Source organism: Lolium perenne, chromosome 3 (genome assembly GCF_019359855.2).
Source record: "Lolium perenne isolate Kyuss_39 chromosome 3, Kyuss_2.0, whole genome shotgun sequence".
NCBI lineage: Eukaryota > Viridiplantae > Streptophyta > Magnoliopsida > Poales > Poaceae > Lolium > Lolium perenne.
The window spans coordinates 231,093,324-231,108,972 of record NC_067246.2 but is presented as its reverse complement, the minus strand read 5'-3'; positions in this window follow the sequence as shown (position 1 = coordinate 231,108,972).

The window sequence follows — 15,649 nt, the reverse complement described above, 5'->3', positions numbered from 1 at the left end:
GTTTTTATTTTGCTAATGTTTTGTTGTGTCTTGGAAGTTGTTACTACTGTAGCAACCTCTCCTTATCTTTATTTTATTGCATTGTTGTGCCAAGTAAAGTCTTTGATAGTAAAGATGATACTAGATTTGGATTACTGCGAGAAACAGATTTCTGTCTGTCACGAATTTGGGCAGGGTTCTCCGTAGGTAAATCAGAAAAATCTGCCAATTTACGTGCGTGATCCTCAGATATGTACGCAACTTTCATTCAATTTGAGCATTTTCATCTGAGCAAGTTTAGTGCCCCAGAAAAATTCGTCTTTACGGACTGTTCTGTTTTGACAGATTCTGCCTTTTATTTCGCATTGCCTCTTTTGCTGTGGTGGATGGATTTCTTTGTTCCATTAACTTCCAATAGCTTTGTGCAATGTCCAGAAGTGTTAAGAATGATTGTGTCACCTCTGAACATGTGAATTTTTGATTATGCACTAACCCTCTAATGAGTTTGTTTTGAGTTTGGTGTGGAGGAAGTTTTCAAGGGTCAAGAGAGGAGGATGATATATGATTAAGAAGAGTGAAATCTCTAAGCTTGGGGATGCCCCCGTGGTTCATCCCTGCATATTTCAAGAAGACTCAAGTGTCTAAGCTTGGGGATGCCCAAGGCATCCCCTTCTTCATCAACAATTTATCAGGTTTCTTCTATTGAAACTATATTTTTATTCCGTCACATCTTATGTACTTTACTTGGAGCGTCTGTTTGTTTTAGTTTTTGTTTTTGTTTGAATAAATTCATGCTTGTGTGGGATAGAGACACGCTCCGCTTGTTCATATGAACACACGTGTTCCTAGCTTTACTCTTAATGTTCATGGCGAAGGTTGAAACTGCTTCGTTAATTGTTATATGGTTGGAAACAGAAAATGCTACATGTGGTAATTGGTATAATGTCTTGAATAATTTGATACTTGGCAATTGTTGTGCTCATGTTTAAGCTCTTGCATCATGTACTTTGCACCTATTAGTGAAGAAATACTGTAGAGCTTGTTGACATTTGGTTTGCATGATTGGTCTCTCTAAAGTCTAGATATTTTCTGGTGAGGGTTTGAACAACAAGGAAGACAGTGTAGAGTTTTATAATGCTTGCAATATGTTCTTATGTAAGTTTTGCTGTACCGGTTCATACTTGTGTTTGTTTCAAACAACCATGCTAGCCTAAGCCTTGTATTGAGAGGGAATACTTCTCGTGCATCCAAATCCTTGAGCCAAAAACTATGCCATTTGTGTCCACCATACCTACCTACTACATGGTATTTTCTGCCATTCCAAGTAAATACTTCGTGTGCTACCTTTAAACAATTCAAAAGTTATTACTTCTTATGTGTGTCAATGTTTTATAGCTCATGAGGAAGTATGTGGTGTTTTATCTTTCAATGTTGTTGGGCAACTTTCACCAATGGACTAGTGGCTTCATCCGCTTATCCAATAATTTTGCAAAAAGAGCTGGCAATGGGGTTCCCAACCCCAATTAATTAACCTTCATAATTTTACAAAAAAGACACTCCTCCATGGTATGTGAAAGGTTGGAAGGCACCCGAGGATTCGGTTAGCCATGGCTTGAGAAAGCAAAGGTGGGGAGGAGTGTCATCTAAATAAAACTAAAATAAATAGACACTCCTTCATGGTATGAGATTGATGGAAGGCACCCGAGGATTCGGTTAGCCATGGTTTGTGAAAGCAAAGGTTGGAAGGAGTGTCACCCAAAAATAAAAATTTCATGGGAGCCGCTCTTTGAAAGTCTGTCTGGCAAGGGGGTTAGAGTGCCCACTACCATTCGCTGACAACAACAAACACCTCTCAAAATTTTACTTTTATGCTCTCTATATGATTTCAAAACTTGAAAAGCTCTAGCACATGATTTCATCCCTGCTTCCCTCTGCGAAGGGCCTTTCTTTTACTTTTATGTTGAGTCAGTTTACCTACTTCCTTCCATCTTAGAAGAAAACACTTGTGTCAACTGTGCATTGATTCTTACATGTTTACCTATTGCACTTGTTATATTGCTTTATGATGACAACTATCCATGAGATATACATGTTACAAGTTGAAAGCAACTGCTGAAACTTAAATCTTCCTTTGTGTTGCTTCAATGCCTTTACTTTGAATTTATTGCTTTATGAGTTAACTCTTATGCAAGTCTTATTGATGCTTGTCTTGAAAGTACTATTCATGAAAAGTCTTTGCTATATGATTCAGCTGTTTAGTCATTATCTTTACCATTTCTTTGAATCGCTGCATTCATCTCATATGCTTTACAATAGTATGATCAAGATTATGTTGGTAGCTAGCATGTCACTTCAGAAATTATCTTTGTTATCGTTTACCTACTCGAGGACGAGTAGGAACTAAGCTTGGGGATGCTGATACGTCTCCAACGTATCTATAATTTCTGATGTTCCATGCTTGTTTTATGACAATACCTACATGTTTTGCTCACACTTTATGATGATTTTATGTGTTTTCCGGAAATAACCTATTAACAAGATGCCGAAGTGTCAGTTCCTGTTTTCTGCTGTTTTTGGTTTCAGAAATCCTACAAAGGAAATATTCTCGGAATTGGACGAAATCAACGCCCAGAATCTTATTTTTCCACGAAGCTTCCAGAACACCGAAGAGAGACCAGAGGGGAGCCAGGGGCCCCACATGCCAGGGCGGCGCGGCCAAGGGGTGGGGCGCGCCCCCTATGGTGTGGCCCCGCCAGGGCCCCTCCGAGGCTGCCCTTCCGCCTACTTAAAGCCTCCATCGTGAAAACCCTAGACGAATAAGCCACGGTACCAGAAAACCTTCCAGAGCCGCCGCCATCATGAAACTCCAATTTGGGGGACAGAAGTCTCTGTTCCGGCACCCTGCCGGGACGGGGAATTGCCCCCCGAAGGCATCTCCATCGACACCACCGCCATCTTCATCGCCGCTGCTGTCTCCTATGATGAGGAGGGAGTAGTTCTCCCCCGAGGCTGATGGCTCTACCGTAGCTATGTGGTTCATCTCTGTCTTTGTGATCTAGTTGAATATCATCTATGTGCTACTCTAGTGATGTTATTAAAGTAGTCTATTCCTCCTCCATGATGTAATGTTGACAGTGTGTGCATCATGTAGTACTTGGTATAAGCTATGATTATGACCTCTTGTAGATTATGAAGTTAACTATTACTATGATAGTATTGATGTGATCTATTCCCCCTTTCATAGTCTGTCGGTGACGGTGTGCATGCTATGTTAGTACTCGGTATAATTGCGTTGGTCTATCATGCACTCTAAGGTTATTTAAATATGAACATCGAATGTTGTGGAGCTTGTTAACTCCGGCATTGAGGTGCTCTTGTAGCCCTACACAATTAATGGTGTTTGTCATCCAACAAGAGAGTGTAGAGTAGTTTCAGTTATGTGATCAATGTTGAGAGTGTCCACTAGTGAAAGTAGGATCCCTAGGCCTTGTTTCTGAATATCGAATCTCCGTTTATTTACTGTTCTGCTACATGTTTACTCGCTGCCATATTTATTTCAGATTGCAATTACTTATTACAATCATCCATACCACTTGTATTTCTGAAGGAGATATGCCCTAGAGGCAATAATAAAGTGGTTACTATTTATATCTTTATGTTTATGATAAATGTTTATATATCATGCTAGAATTGTATTAACCGAAACATTAGTACATGTGTGATATATAGACAAACAAGAAGTCCCTAGTATGCCTCTTAAACTAGCTTGTTGATTAATGGATGATTAGTTTCATAATCATGAACATTGGATGTTATTAATAACAAGGTTATGTCATTGTATGAATGATATAATGGACACACCCAATTAAGCGTAGCATAAGATCTCGTCATTAAGTTATTTGCTATAAGCTTTCGATACATAGTTACCTAGTCCTTATGACCATGAGATCATGTAAATCACTTATACCGGAAAGGTACTTTGATTACACCAAACACCACTGCGTAAATGGGTGGCTATAAAGGTGGGATTAAGTATCCGGAAAGTATGAGTTGAGGCATATGGATCAACAGTGGGATTTGTCCATCCCGATGACGGATAGATATACTCTGGGCCCTCTCGGTGGAATGTCGTCTAATGTCTTGCAAGCATATGAATGAGTTCATAAGAGACCACATACCACGGTACGAGTAAAGAGTACTTGTCAGGAGACGAGGTTGAACAAGGTATAGAGTGATACCGAAGATCAAACCTCGGACAAGTAAAATATCGCGAGACAAAGGGAATTGGTAATGTATGTGAATGGTTCATTCGATCACTAAAGTCATCGTTGAATATGTGGGAGCCATTATGGATCTCCAGATCCCGCTATTAGTTATTGGTCGGAGTGAGTACTCAACCATGTCCGCATAGTTCACGAACCGTAGGGTGACACACTTAAAGTTGGATGTTGAAATGGTAGTACTTGAATATGGAATGGAGTTCGAATATTTGTTCGGAGTCCCGGATGAGATCCCGGACATCACGAGGAGTTCCGGAATGGTCCGGAAAATAAGATTCATATATAGGATGTCATTTTATGTGAATTAAAATGTCGCGGAAGGTTCTATGGAAGGTTCTAGAAGGTTCTAGAAAAGTCCGGAAGAAACCACCAAGGAAGGTGGAGTCCACAAGGGACTCCACCTCCATGGCCGGCCAGCCCTAGGTGGGGAGGAGTCCCAAGTGGACTCCCCCTTAGGGGGCCGGCCACCCCCCACATGGGAGGTGGAAATCCCACCTTTTGGTGGGAGTCCTAGTTGGGCTAGGTTTCCCCCTCTTATGGAAGGTTTTTGGTTCGGGTCTTATTCGAAGACTTGGACACCAACCCTTGGGGATCCACCTATATAATGAGGGGCCAAGGGAGGGGGCCGGCCACCCCAAGACCACAAGCTGGCCGCCCCCCTTGAAGTGGCCGGCCACCCCTCCCAAACCCTAGCCGCCCCCTCTCCTCCATATAGCCCGCGTAGCTTAGCGAAGCTCCGCCGGACTTCTCCACCGCCACCGACACCACACCGTTGTGCTGTCGGATTCAAGAGGAGCTATTACTTCCGCTGCCCGCTGGAACGGGAGGTGGACGTCATCTTCATCAACAACCGAACGTGTGACCGAGTACGGAGGTGCTGCCCGTTCGTGGCGCCGGAACCAATCGTGATCAAGATCTTCTACGCGCTTTTGCAAGCGGCAAGTGATCGTCTACCGCAGCAACAAGAGCCTCATCTTGTAGGCTTTGGAATCTCTTCAAGGGTGAGACTCGATACCCCCTCGTTGCTACCGTCTTCTAGATTGCATCTTGGCTTGGATTGCGTGTTCGCCGTAGGAAATTTTTTGTTTTCTATGCAACGTTCTCCTACAGTGGTATCAGAGCCGTGTCTATGCATAGATGGTTGCACGAGTAGAACACAATGGTTTGTGGGCATTGATGCTCTTGTTATCTTTAGTTTGAGTACTTTGCATCTTTATGGCATAGTGGGATGAAGCGGCTCGGACTAACTTTACATGACCGCGTTCATGAGACTTGTTCCTCGTTCGACATGCAACTTGTATTGCATAAGAGGCTTTGCGGGTGTCTGTCTCTCCTACTATAGTGAAGATTCAATTTACTCTTCTATTGACAACATTAGTATCACCGTTGTGGTTCATGTTCGTAGGTAGATTAGATCTCTCTCGAAAACCCTAAACCACGTAAAAATATGCAAACCAAATTAGAGACGTCTAACTTGTTTTTGCAGGGTTTGGTGATGTGATATGGCCATAATATGATGATGAATATGTATGAGATGATCATTATTGTATTGTGGCAACCGGCAGGAGCCTTATGGTTGTCTTTAAATTTCATGTTGAGTAGTATTTCAAAGTAGTTGTAATAGTTGCTACATGGAGGACAATCATGAAGACGGCGCCATTGACCTTGACGCTACGCCGACGATGATGGAGATCATGCCCGAAGATGATGGAGATCATATCCGTGCTTTGGAGATGAAGATCAAAGGCGCAAGAACAAAAGGGCCATATCATATCACATATGAACTGCATGTGATGTTAATCCTTTTATGCATCTTATTTTGCTTAGATCGCGACGGTAGCATTATAAGATGATCCCTCACTAAAATCTCAAGATAACAAAGTGTTCATCCTTAGTAGCACCGTTACCAAGTCTTGTCGTTTCGAAGCATCTCGTGATGATCGGGTGTGATAGATTCAATAAGTACATACAACGGGTGCAAGACAGTTTTGCACATGCGGATACTAAGGTGGCCTTGACGAGCCTAGCATGTACAGACATGGTCTCGGAACACGTGATACCGAAAGGTAGAGCATGAATCATATGGTTGATATGATGAACACTTTGAGTGTTCGCCATTGAAATCACACCTTTTCTCGTGATGATCGGGTTTAGGTGCGGTGGATTTGGTTCGTGTGATCACTAAGACAATGCGAGGGATATTGTTTTGAGTGGGAGTTCACTTAGGTTTTTAATTATGTTGAATTAAAATTTGAACTCAATTTGTCATAAACTTAGTCTAAACTATTGCAAATATATGTTGTAGAGATGGCGTCCCCAATCAATTTTAATCAGTTCCTAGAGAAAGAGAAACTTAAGAGCAACGGTAGCAACTTCACCGACTGGTTCCGTCATGTGAGGATTTTCCTCTCTGGCGGAAATCTGCAATTTGTGCTTGATGCACCGCAAGGTGACCCTCCTGCAGAAGATGAAACCGATGAAGTAAAAGCTGTTTACGTGACTCGGAAAACTCGGTACTCTCAAGTTTAGTGTGCCATCCTATGCAGTCTGGAATCCGATCTTCAAAAACGTTTTGAGCACCATGATCCTCATGAGTTGATGAATGAGCTGAAAGCTATATTCGAGACTCATGCGGCCGTGGAATGCTATGAAGCATCGAAACATTTCTTGGTGCATGATGGAAGAAGGCAGCTCCGTTAGTGAGCACATGCTCGCCATGACCGGGCATGCGAAGAAACTCGATGACTTGGGAATAGTGATTCCTAACAGATCGGGATTAATCGTGTCCTTCAATCACGCCACCAAGTTACAAGAACTTTGTGATGAACTACAATATGCGAGAACATGAACAAGGAGTTACCTGAACTCTTTGGCATGCTAAAAGCTGCTGAGATTGAGATCAAGAAAGAGCACCAAGTGTTGATGGTCAACAAGACCACCAGTTTCAAGAAACAGGGCAAGTCTAAGGGAAAATTCAAGAAGGGTGGCAAGAAAACTGCCACGCCTCCTATGAAACCTAAGAACGGCCCTAAGCCTGATGCTGAGTGCTATTACTGCAAGGAGAAGGGACACTGGAAGCGTAATTGCTCCAAGTATCTGGCTGATCTGAAGAGCGGCCTTGTCAAGAAGAAGAAAGAAGGTATATTTGATATACATGTTATAGATGTTCATTTCACTGTTCTCGTTCTAGTACACAGGTATTTGATCTTGGTTCGGTTGCTCATATTTGTAACTCGAAAGCAGAACTAAAGAATAAACGACAACTGCTGAAAGATGAAGTGACGATGCGCGTTGGAAATGGATCCAAGGTCAATGTGATCGCAGTCGGCACACTTCCTCTACATCTACCTTCGGGATTAGTTTTAAGCCTTAATAATTGCTATTATGTACCTGCGTTGAGCATGAACATTATATCTGGATCTTGTTTAATGCAAGACGGTTATTCATTCAAGTCTGAGAATAATGGTTGTTCTATTTTTATGAATAATATCTTTTATGGTCGAGCACCACAAAAGAATGGCTTATTTCTATTAGATCTCGATAGTAGTGATACACATATACATAACATTGATGCTAAGCGAATTAAATTGAATGATAATTCTACTTATATGTGGCACTGTCGTCTTGGTCATATTGGAGTGAAACGCATGAAGAAACTCCATACTGATGGATTACTTGAATCACTTGACTTTGAGTCACTTGATAGATGCGAAGCATGTCTAATGGGAAAAATGACAAAGACTCCATTTTCTGGTATGATGGAGTGAGCTACTGACTTATTGGAAATCATACATACTGATGTGTGTGGACCAATGAGCGTAGCATCGCGCGGTGGTTATCGTTATGTTCTAACCTTCACAGATGATCTGAGTAGATATGGGTATATCTATTTCATGAAACATAAATCCGAAACTTTTGAGAAGTTTAAGGAATTTCAAAGTGAAGTAGAAAATCAACGTAACAAGAAGATTAAATTTCTACGATCTGATCGTGGAGGTGAATATCTGAGTTATGAGTTTGGCATGCATTTAAAGAAATGCGGAATACTTTCACAATTGACACCGCCGGGAACACCTCAACGTAACGGTGTGTCCGAACGTCGTAATCGAACTCTCTTAGATATGGTTCGTTCTATGATGTCTCTTACTGATTTGCCGTTATCATTTTGGAGTTATGCATTAGAGACAGCCGCATTCACTTTAAATAGAGCACCATCAAAATCCGTAGAAACGACACCGTATGAATTATGGTTTAAAAAGAAACCTAAGCTGTCGTTCCTGAAAGTTTGGGGTTGCGAAGCCTATGTAAAGAAGTTACAACCGGACAAGCTAGAACCCAAAGCGGAGAAATGCGTCTTCATAGGATACCCTAAGGAAACTATAGGGTACACTTTCTATCACAGATCCGAAGGCAAAATCTTTGTTGCTAAGAACGGAACCTTTCTTGAGAAAGAATTTCTCACTAAAAAAGTGACTGGAAGAAAAGTAGAACTCGATGAGATTGATGAATCTATACTCGTTGATCAGAGTAGCGCGATCGAAGTTGTACCTGTACCGCCTACACCGGCAACAGAGTAAGCTAATGATAATGATCATGAAACTTTGAACGAGGAAACTACTGAACCTCGCAGATCGACAAGGGAACGTGCCACTCCTGATTGGTATGATCCTTGTCTAAATGTCCTGATTGTGGATAACAATGATGAGGACCCTGCGACGTATGAAGAAGCGATGATGAGCCCAGATTCCAACAAATGGCAAGAAGCCATGAAATCTGAAATGGGATCCATGTATGATAACAAAGTATGGACTTTGGTAGACTTACCTGATAGCCGAAAGGCTGTCGAAAATAAATGGATCTTCAAGAGAAAAACAGATGCTGATGGTAATATTACTGTCTATAAAGCTCGACTTGTCGCAAAGGGTTTCCGACAAATTCAAGGAGTTGACTACGATGAGACATTCTCACCTGTAGCGAAGCTAAAATCTGTGAGGATTTTGTTAGCAATAGCTGCATTTTTCGATTATGAGATTTGGCAGATGGATGTCAAAACGGCGTTCCTTAATGGAGACATTGAGGAAGAGTTGTATATGGTACAACTCAAAGGTTTTGTTGATCCTAAAAATGCTGACAAAGTATGCAAAGTTCAGCGTTCAATCTATGGACTGAAGCAAGCATCAAGAAGTTGGAACCGACGCTTTGATAAGGTGATCAAAGACTTCGGGTTTATACAGTGTCATGGAGAGGCCTGTATTTACAAGAAAGTGAGTGGGAGCTCTGTAGCATTCCTGATATTATATGTAGATGACATATTATTGATCGGGAATGATATAGAACTATTAAGCAGTGTTAAAAGTTATTTGAATAATAGTTTTTCAATGAAAGACCTTGGTGAAGCATCGTATATATTAGGCATCAAGATTTATAGAGATAGATCAAGACGCCTAATAGGGCTATCACAGAGTACATATCTGGACAAGATTCTAAAGAAGTTTAGAATGGACGAAAGTAAGAAAGGATTCTTACCTATGTTACCAGGCAAGGTATTGAGTAAGACTCAAGGACCGGCTACGGCAGAAGAAAGAGAAAGGATGAGTAATATCCCCTATGCCTCGGCAGTAGGATCTATCATGTATGCCATGCTATGTACTAGACCGGATATAGCACATGCTGTTAGTTTGACTAGCAGATATCAAAGTGATCCAGGAATGGAACACTGGACAGCGGTCAAAAAAATATCCTGAAGTACTTGAAAAGAACTAAGGATATGTTTCTTTGTTATGGAGGTGACCAAGAGCTCGTTGTAAACGGTTACACCGATGCAAGTTGGAACACTGATCCTGATGACTCTAAGTCACAATCTGGGTACGTGTTTATATTGAATGGTGCTGCGATAAGCTGGGCAAGCTCGAAGCAGTGCACGGTGGCGAAGTCTTCAACAGAATCAGAGTACATAGGGCTTCAGAGGCTTCATCAGAAGCGGTATGGATGAAGAGGTTCATTGTAGAGCTCGGTGTGGATCCTAGTGCATTGGACCCATTAATCATTTACTGTGATAACATGGGTGCCATCGCCAATGCACAAGAGCCAAGGTCACACAAGAGGCTGAAGCATATCAAGCTGCGTTACCACTCGATTCGCGAGTACATCGAAGATGGAGAAGTAAAGATTTGCAAAGTACACACTGATCTGAATGTAGCAGATCCGTTGACTAAAGCTCTCCCTAGGGCAAAGCATGACCAACACCAGAATGCCATGGGTGTTAGGTATATTACAATGTAATCTAGATTATTGACTCTAGTGCAAGTGGGAGACTGAAGGAGATATGCCCTAGAGGCAATAATAAAGTGGTTACTATTTATATCTTTATGTTTATGATAAATGTTTATATATCATGCTAGAATTGTATTAACCGAAACATTAGTACATGTGTGATATATAGACAAACAAGAAGTCCCTAGTATGCCTCTTAAACTAGCTTGTTGATTAATGGATGATTAGTTTCATAATCATGAACATTGGATGTTATTAATAACAAGGTTATGTCATTGTATGAATGATATAATGGACACACCCAATTAAGCGTAGCATAAGATCTCGTCATTAAGTTATTTGCTATAAGCTTTCGATACATAGTTACCTAGTCCTTATGACCATGAGATCATGTAAATCACTTATACCGGAAAGGTACTTTGATTACACCAAACACCACTGCGTAAATGGGTGGCTATAAAGGTGGGATTAAGTATCCGGAAAGTATGAGTTGAGGCATATGGATCAACAGTGGGATTTGTCCATCCCGATGACGGATAGATATACTCTGGGCCCTCTCGGTGGAATGTCGTCTAATGTCTTGCAAGCATATGAATGAGTTCATAAGAGACCACATACCACGGTACGAGTAAAGAGTACTTGTCAGGAGACGAGGTTGAACAAGGTATAGAGTGATACCGAAGATCAAACCTCGGACAAGTAAAATATCGCGAGACAAAGGGAATTGGTAATGTATGTGAATGGTTCATTCGATCACTAAAGTCATCGTTGAATATGTGGGAGCCATTATGGATCTCCAGATCCCGCTATTAGTTATTGGTCGGAGTGAGTACTCAACCATGTCCGCATAGTTCACGAACCGTAGGGTGACACACTTAAAGTTGGATGTTGAAATGGTAGTACTTGAATATGGAATGGAGTTCGAATATTTGTTCGGAGTCCCGGATGAGATCCCGGACATCACGAGGAGTTCCGGAATGGTCCGGAAAATAAGATTCATATATAGGATGTCATTTTATGTGAATTAAAATGTCGCGGAAGGTTCTATGGAAGGTTCTAGAAGGTTCTAGAAAAGTCCGGAAGAAACCACCAAGGAAGGTGGAGTCCACAAGGGACTCCACCTCCATGGCCGGCCAGCCCTAGGTGGGGAGGAGTCCCAAGTGGACTCCCCCTTAGGGGGCCGGCCACCCCCCACATGGGAGGTGGAAATCCCACCTTTTGGTGGGAGTCCTAGTTGGGCTAGGTTTCCCCCTCTTATGGAAGGTTTTTGGTTCGGGTCTTATTCGAAGACTTGGACACCAACCCTTGGGGATCCACCTATATAATGAGGGGCCAAGGGAGGGGGCCGGCCACCCCAAGACCACAAGCTGGCCGCCCCCCTTGAAGTGGCCGGCCACCCCTCCCAAACCCTAGCCGCCCCCCTCTCCTCCATATAGCCCGCGTAGCTTAGCGAAGCTCCGCCGGACTTCTCCACCGCCACCGACACCACGCCGTCGTGCTGTCGGATTCAAGAGGAGCTACTACTTCCGCTGCCCGCTGGAACAGGAGGTGGACGTCGTCTTCATCAACAACCGAACGTGTGGCCAGGAGTGCAACGGAGGTCTTTGCCGTTCGTGGCGCCGGAACCAATCGTGATCAAGATCTTCTACGCGCTTTTGCAAGCGGCAAGTGATCGTCTACCGCAGCAACAAGAGCCTCATCTTGTAGGCTTTGGAATCTCTTCAAGGGTGAGACTCGATACCCCCTCGTTGCTACCGTCTTCTAGATTGCATCTTGGCTTGGATTGCGTGTTCGCCGTAGGAAATTTTTTGTTTTCTATGCAACGTTCTCCTACAATTTCACTATCTCTTCGCCGAACTAGTGCACCTATACATCTGACAAGTGTATTAGGTGTGTTGGGGACACAAGAGACTTCTTGTATCGTGATTGCAGGGTTGCTTGAGAGGGATATCTTTGACCTCTTCCTCCCTGAGTTCGATAAACCTTGGGTGATCCACTTAAGGGAAAACTTGCTGCTGTTCTACAAACCTCTGCTCTTGGAGGCGCAACACTGTCTACAAGAAAAGAAGCCAACAGTAGACAGCAAGCTATTTTCTGGCGCCGTTGCCGGGGAGGTAAGGTAAAAGGTAACTAAGCTATTTTCTGGCGCCGTTGCCGGGGAGGAAAGGTAAAAGGCACTCACACTCCGGTCCCAGGTATCTAACACTTTAGAGCACATGATATCTGATTGTGTACATAATAATCGTGATCTAAAATCATTCATGTGTTTTTACTCATTGAGTGTCAAATACACTCAAGTCTTGTTAAACCTTCACATGAAAAGAACACCTTCTTAATATTTCTATATTGAACTACTTCAATATTCATTCTATGTACTTTTAACTTAAAATTATTATGTGTTTCAATCTATCTTCATAGATCTTGACACTAAATATGTTTCAGTTCATATCCTTTCAGTGAAGTTAATTCTCAATGAAACCTTTTTAATCAAGTATATAATTACATCATCTGTAACCAACTATATGTCATCTACATAAAGTATTATAAATATGTCTCAGCGCTCCCACTTAATTTCTTGCAAATGCAAGCATCTTCATAGTTTCTGATGAAATCAAAAACTCTTTGATTATTTCATCCGGTGAAGATTCCAACTCCGCGATACTCACTTCATCCAAATGAAGTTAGTATACCTATCTAGTATTCCACGGACTAGCAAAACTCTTGGTTGTATCTTGTATACACCTTTAATACACACTTCTGTTAAGTAATGTATTTTGCCATCCTACTAGCATATATCATAAAAGAAATATGTAGTGATTACTAGAATAATCCACATAGACTATAAGCATTTCTACGGAAGATCTAATCTTATCGTAGTCAACTCTTTGAACTTTGTTGTAAACAACTTTTCGACAAGTCGAGCTTCTTCAAGGATATTTCATCCAAGTCCATCAATTTTATAGATCCATTTACTTTCAAAAAGTATTCATCTATCTTGGATTTCATGGTGTATAGCCATTTTAACGGAGTCAGGGCCCATCATAACTTCTTTCTTTTGTAGTTGGTTTATCATTGTTCAAAATCAATCATTTGTCCACAAATCATTTATTTGATCACAAAGTAAACCATACCTACAAGGTTCAATATGTACTTCGATCTCCATGACTAAAACACTTTGTAGTCATGAGATCCATGATCGTTGTGGCCGCTTCCGGAACCAATTCAGATGCTGCACTACTCTGATCATTATGCTCAGATTCATTAACCTTATCAAGTTCTATTGTCCTCCCACTCAAATACTTCGCTAGAAAAAATTACTTGGAAATAATAAACATTGACAAACACTTTTGTCTTTGTCTCCATAGTGGAAAGAATTTCCAATCAAACCTCTAGGATAACCAACAAAGACATTCATCCGATTTTGGTTGTAAACTTATTTACATATGCTATGCATACCAAAATTTAAGACAAGACTATTAAGGTTCATACCCATGCCATAACTCATATGGTGTCATTTCAACGGATCATGATGATGCTCTATTTAGTGTAAAAGCGGTAGTCACTAAAGCATAATCCACAAAAATATAATGGAGTCATTTTATTTTATCTCATCATTAACCCAACAAGGTTTGGATACGTCTCTCGGATACTCCATCATCACTATGATACTCCAAGAAATGTGAGTTGTAGAACAATTCCATAACTCTCTTAGATGTTCGCTAAAACTCGTAATTCAAATATTTCCACCATGATCCAATCATAGATATTTGATTTTTCTATTACAATGATTTCCACTTCATGCTGAAATTTATTTGAATTCATTCAAATATTTCTAACTTCTTCCTTATCGAATATATCCACATATATATACTCAATTCATTATTGGAAGTTTTCATGAAGTAGAAGAATCTCCTGCACACAACTATGCCCAGTGAACCTCATCATGTATGTTTCCACTAAGTTAGTTGCCCGTTCAACTCTTGGCCTATGAACGGTATTTTAGTCATTCTCTTTAGAAAAGATTTACAAGCGCCAAACGATTCAAAAATCAAATGACTCCAAAAATCCATTTGCATGGAGTTCCTTCATGCGTTCCTTTCTAACATGACCTAAACACTACTAGGAAAAGCCTTATAGCAGCACACCTTACCACCGGCGAGTATGGATAGAAGATGCCGGCGGTAATGCCTTACAGGGGTGCCTAACTCTACCGCCGGCGAGTTTGAATGGAGGTCGCCGGGGGTGCGTGGGTTACCGCCGGCGAGTAGGGCACGAAGGTGCCGGCGATATGATGGGCTGCGGGGTCCCCGTTGGGCCTGGACTTACCGCCGGCGGTTTGGGCCCAAAGCGCCGGGGGTAGAAGGCTCTACCGCCGGCGAACCCGAATAGACGATGCCGGGGGTAATGAGTCACAGGGTGGGCCACCTAGCGGCCACCCATCTTGCCCTTACCGCCGGCGGTTTAGCCCCAAAATCGCCGGGGGTAATGCTCCCTACCGCTGGCAACTTCGTTCGTAGGCGCCGACGGTAACCTGGGCCATGCCTTAAGACGACCAGCCACCTACCACCACCCTCACACACTCATATGTGATGGCAAATCAACCCAAGCACTTGTTAGCTCATTCCCCCACCCATTTTAGCTATTTCAACCAATAAAATATGATGTATTTGAGCAAATCATGCACTACCTAGCCCCTCTAGCATGATTTGCATAATCTAGATCTAGATCTATCTCCTCCCACCACCTTTTCCACTAGATCTAGCTAGATCTCTCCATTTCTTAGATCTCTAGATCTCTCAAGCATTAAAGTCGACGTGTGGCGTCTCTCGGGTGCTTTTGGACATCGCGTCAACTAGTAGGTACATAAACTAAATGAGTGGAATGTTCATGTGTTGGCGAAAATTCGCGGTTATATCACTAGTACTAGTGGTGGCAAAAGGCGTGGTTCCATATATGTAAATGCATTGTTTTGCATTTGTTTACGCGTCTTGAGAACATTGAGTTGCCAATGTTTTGCCGGAATGTTGATTAACTTCCGTTCCGGCGAATTTTGGAACTCCAGCATGACAATATTTAGCAAAGGTCATGCCGAATTTTTTCCGTGAAAACCGAGACGG